Raw genomic sequence first — 5676 nt, forward strand, 5'->3', positions numbered from 1 at the left:
TGCACCCAGGGGCATCACTATTCACTATGCCAGCTTGTGAATGTGATGGACATTTCCATTAATGTTTTATTTTTGCCACGGACATGCAAAACAAGTGATCATTGATCAATGATATTTCCAGAACACAAATGTATAGCCTACAGTACTAATTGACTCTGGACGACGTGGACGTGTGAGTGTCATAGTGTCTACTCCATTCCATTCCATTGCGCTACACATTTTCAAATAAGTCACTTATTAAAACTTATTTTTGGGGAAAAGCTGATCTACAAGCTCACAACACATTATGGCATGTTGTCCTCAGAAATTGTCCTCGGACTGAAACTGTACTTACTGTATAAGACCCATTTATTGAAATCCCAAACATGGAATATACTTGGACCATGCATTATGCCACATATAATGCCTGTCTCAGGACGGCCACCTGCCAGTATACAGTGGATAACTTCCCAGTCTTGCTGGGTAAGTTGGGTAACTATATAGCCAACTACTTTAACCCTGACATCCCAATTTTGGGCATGTCATTATAGGCTAAGAAGAAAGGCCAATGATATTATAGAAAAGGAATGATGAAACCAGTGGCATGTTAAAAATGTCAGGTGCCACGTACTTTATGGGAGGAGTTGAAGACATATCATAAGCTATTTAACGATGCTGATGTGATCAGATAAGTGAATCCGAGAGAAAATGGCCCTCCACAAACTGCTGTACGGGATATCTCTGATACTCATCCTACAGTTCAAAGGTGAGAAAAGATCAGTTTATTGTTTAGTTTGCATTATGCTACAATTGATTTTTCCTTTTTTTTTTGGGGTACATATTTTTATATAGCCTAAGTGAAGCAAGATAATTATTCTGCTACATCCCTCCACTATTGGTGGGATGTGCATACATAAGCTTTAAGCTTCTGCCTATTCCTTTTCGATCGTGTTTAAAAAAAAGAAAAAAAACAATGTTTTGTAATTGTCTAAACTGAATAGATCGAAATATACCATTCATTCATTCATGTGCACTTTAAAGCACAGTGAATCAATTTAGAAAAAGAGGGCCCTGCTAAATACAAATCTTCACTTTCCTACCTTACTACCTTCACACGGACATAGAAGTAGTACTACTGTATATAGTAGTACATTTTATACATTAATAGTACATTTAATATGATTCCTGTGTATAAGCACAGTGTTCCAGTTGTTGATCAGCATGATCATCCTTCTCTCCCGTTTGAATAAAACTGTCTAACTCACAACCTGAAAATGTATTCTGTTTACTAAAGAACTGGAGAGATTGGTAAACGCATGTACTGAACAAATTACTGAATATTGCCTAGAACTATTTTACCTATTATTTTATCACAGGATTTTTTAAGCCATTTTTTTCAGCCAGTTTTAATTGTCTAATGTAATCCTTGACGATACGGCCACTACACTCCCTCTGCCAACCTGGGGAGAGCAACGGACTGACCTCATGCGTCCTTCAATCCATGAGGAGTCAAGCCACTTCTTTTCACCTGACAGTTTAGCCGAGTATACCATTCAACTAGTCTAAACCTGCACCCACAGGGATGACCTAGGAATTGATATGATTTGTACTACTCATTTGAATTTGTTTCATTGGGCTGCTGCACAACTTTGAGAGCATCACAGGCATTCACTTGCAGAGATCAGTCAACACTATGCTGTTTTCTCTAACTGTGTTTGAGCAAGAGTTAGAGCTTGACAGCTGTCTGCTGCATTGTATGTATTAATCCCTTTTGTACGTTTGTATGTGCACCATGTGTGTTTTAGTGTGTAGGCTCTTGCATCTGTGGGTGTTGTGTATATTATACCATACACTGTAAGCTTGCCTACCTTTCTGTGAGTGACTGTGTGTGTGTGTGTGTGTGTGTGTGTGTGTGTGTGTGTGTGTGTGTGTGCATGTCCATCCTTCAGGCTCGCTCGCGACAGCCTGCAGCGACCCAGGTGTGCCAATGAATGGCAGTCGCAATGGAGAAGGGCGGGAGCCTGGCAATTCAGTGACCTTCTCCTGTGATCCAGGATACGAATTACAGGGGGAGAGCAGAATCACCTGCATCCACTTGGAAAATAGTTCCTACTGGCAACCCAGTCCACCAAGCTGCATCGGTGAGAGGGAGAGGGAGAAAGAAGAATAATGACGAGAGAGAGGGGGAGGAGATGGAAAGAGAGAGGGAGCGGTGGAGAGGGAGATGTGGGAAAGTACATGGGGGCAGAAATGAACAAGTGAAGGAGCAGTGTATAGGGATTAGGAGTAAAATAAATGATACATGTGAGAGACGGAGAGTACTTTCTATAACTTATGATAACATCAGAGAATGTATTTCTTATCAAACCCGTAAAAGATATACAGGTATATATGTAGGATAACAGAAAGCACTCGAGAGTCGAGACACATCTTGAGCTGTTGCCAAGTGTTATCCTCACTGTGGCTAATCAAGGGCTGAGGTCAGCCAATATGTTGTTTCATCACAGCTTAACTGTTAGTTAATTAATTTAACAATTATCAATGTAATTAATTCTGTCCAGAGAAGAACTGAGCACTGGGCATGGTACATTATTTTATATACATGTTTATCTTATATTAGCTTACTTATTGATGGGATCATTGGTGTTGAGTTCCAGTCTGTTTAATGGATGTGGATAAAAACAATAGTTTGGGAGATTGGCAAGCTTTTTATTATTAATGTGTAATGAATATTATAACTTTCTATTAGGGAAGATAGTTTAAAATTCCTAATCTTGTCAGTGCTTTTGAATTGCATTGAGGATTTTCTTTTCATCTTAAAATATATTTCCATTTCCCCAACACCAGGCAGTGGGAAGAAAATTGATTCAAGCTGTAGAAAACTACATTAAGTAGTCAAATATGTATTTATAACTAGCTACTTATCTTTTCAAAAGCTGTTATAAAAAATTGCTCTTACCCTATCATTACATTAGAAGACACATTAGCTTAACCACATGGGCTGGAAACTGCAGTTTTTCCCCTCAATAATTACTACTGGAAATTATGTATAATTATGTAATTTTGTTCAAATCTACTTCATTACTTCATCTACTTTCAAGCTCCATGTGGAGGGAATGTGACAGGATCTTCTGGGTTAATTCTTTCTCCAAACTACCCCCATCCCTACCCGCACAACAAAGATTGTGACTGGCTCATTGCTGTCCACTCTGACTATGTCATCTCATTAGCTTTCATCAGGTAAGTAACTTTTTTTGTTATGTTCTTTATATTTGTCTGGATGGGCAAAGCAAATCGCCTGGCATGACTCACTGCTATAGCACTGTGGTGCATGCTATGCAAAAAAAATAATGATCCTATTATAATAATATCCTATTAGTCTATGGTATTGGTTACTCACCAAAATTATTAGGTTTTTACTAGTTTACACTTTATTACTTGAGTAATATTATATATTTTTGCCTTTTACTCCCTGTTCTCCCCAATTTTAGCAGTAAAGTAATACATAGTTTTAGTCAATACATTTCTCCCCACACACATTGTCACTGCTGTATCCTTCGTCCGGCTCCTCCCACCCAACACTCCCTGCTCACAGGTACAGGTACAGGTACAGGTACAGGTACAGGTACAGGTACAGGTACAGCCCCAGGTACAGGTACAGGTACAGGTACAGGTACAGGTACAGGTACAGCCCCAGTACGGAGTACGGTGACAAATATCATCCTCCCAGCTTGGCTTCCCTCAAAGCCAGATGCACCGCAGTTGATTCAAAGCCCCAGACTCTGCGGTGGTGGGCAGGCACTTTACCACTGCGCCACCCGAGCGCCCCTTTATTACTTTATATACAATCTTGGGCCTCTTTTCCACTATGGGGTGGAACAAGAAACAGAACTAGAACTTTCCAGATCCCAGAACTACCAGGAACCTGTGAAGTTCCAGAACCAAGTTCTGATTCTGTTTCCATATAACCAGAACCTTCAAGAACCTGTTAAGTCTGCCCCCCCCCCCCCCCCTATTCCCCCACTGCTGAGTAGCTCGGCCGGCAGGGACCCCTCTTGGCACGGCCGGGGGCGTCCCGGAATACAGAGATATTCATGTTTAAATAATGACTGGTTATTATTCAACAGTGGTGGAAAGTACCTATGTATGTATTGTACTTAAATACATTCCGGCCATTTGAAAATAGACAATCTACAAGCTCGATGAGACACATGTGAGCTTGTAGATTGTCTATTTTCAAATTTATTTGCTTTATTGTACTTTTCTAAACCAATAATATGAACATATTTTTATATGCCACATGTCACATATGCCACAGCTGTGGCTGCCACATGCCACAGCTGTCACATATATTTCCTATACATAATGCATATACTGTATATGCACATGTAGTGTAGTGTACTGTAGTGTATGAACATGGATGCAGCATACATTCTGCATATAGGCTATATTTGCCGCTATATAGGCTATATTTGTCCCTTTCCATGTGGGGAGTGGGAAAACAGTAAAACACCCGTTTTAAATGCATAAGACCAGTTGGGGGGGCATCCTCGTATAGCTCATATGATGCTAAATGATAACCCACCTTTTGAATATAGCATTCAACATGAGTGTGGGTTGCAATTATAGTGCCTCTTGAGCAGATTGTGCCATAACATCCAGTCCAGTTGTAATGTCAATATCAAGAAATGTGCAAATACAAATCAGTTAACCATTGTGCTAGTTGAATTTAATTATTCCAATGTGTAGTATTGTGTACAGCACATTTCTAGTAATGATATGCCTAATGCCTTGCCCTGAAAAAAAAAGTCTAGTGCACACTGCTGTCCGTGTATAAAACAATATACTCTACTAATCTCCAGTAGCATTAGCCTCATAATACTGTGCTTCTGTTCTGACAATTTAGAATATATGGCTCTCTCGCACACACACACACACACACGTGACACACCCCCGGACACCCCTCTCTGCAGTTAGCCTAGCTGTTAGCGGTAGAACAACAACTGCAAGCAAACTCGTCGCGACAGCTTTATGGCTTTGATTGATTGATTGAAATATTTATTAACAGTTTGTAGAATTTACAGTACATTTTAAGCACAAACTCAATACAAAGACTGTCAACTGTGAGTGGACGACCCAATTAAGCATTACACTTGTTTACAACAGGGTCCACATTGTTCAATTCATCAAAACATTTAAAGACATACAGACATTTAGATAAATACAAATAGACATTTCTATGTAGCTAAAGTACAGAACAGGAATTCATCATATGGGAAGCAAAAAAGGGAAAAGATACAATATACAGTGAGGGAAAATGGGGGGGGGTGGGGGTGGGGGGGATTCAGATTTTACAGAGGCCAGTTTCGAATTGCAGCCATCCGTAGGTGCCCTTTGAGAGCGGTTTTGAAGGAGTCAAGGGATTCACATGTCTTAATGACTGTTGGTAGGGCGTTCCACATTTTGGTGGCATAGGAGCGAAAAGAATTTAGTCCCTTGTTTGTGCCGAATCTGGGTTGTACATGGTTTGTTGCACTCCCTCTGGTGTTGTGGGTGTGGACTTCGTTTACATTAAGGTATTTAGACAGGTACATGGGTATCTTGGTGGTGTATCGAATCTTGTGGACCAGACCCATTGCAAGATGCTGTACTCTGTCGTCGACCCTAAGCCATCCCAGCCTGTCAAAGTGGGCAGGG

The 5676-nt window shown here is 40.4% G+C and overlaps 1 long non-coding RNA gene across 1 annotated transcript; it reads left to right on the plus strand.

The window, feature by feature from the left end:
- Positions 1 to 681: 681 nt before the first annotated feature.
- On the plus strand, positions 682 to 3158 carry LOC310875879. Its single transcript, XR_014570694.1, has 3 exons — positions 682 to 745; positions 1929 to 2120; positions 3081 to 3158. It is a non-coding gene; the product is annotated as an uncharacterized lncRNA (long non-coding RNA).
- The last annotated feature ends 2518 nt before the right edge of the window (positions 3159 to 5676 follow it).

Source organism: Protomyctophum parallelum, assembly GCF_964188405.1.
Source record: "Protomyctophum parallelum genome assembly, chromosome: 18".
Classification (NCBI taxonomy): Eukaryota; Metazoa; Chordata; class Actinopteri; order Myctophiformes; family Myctophidae; genus Protomyctophum; species Protomyctophum parallelum.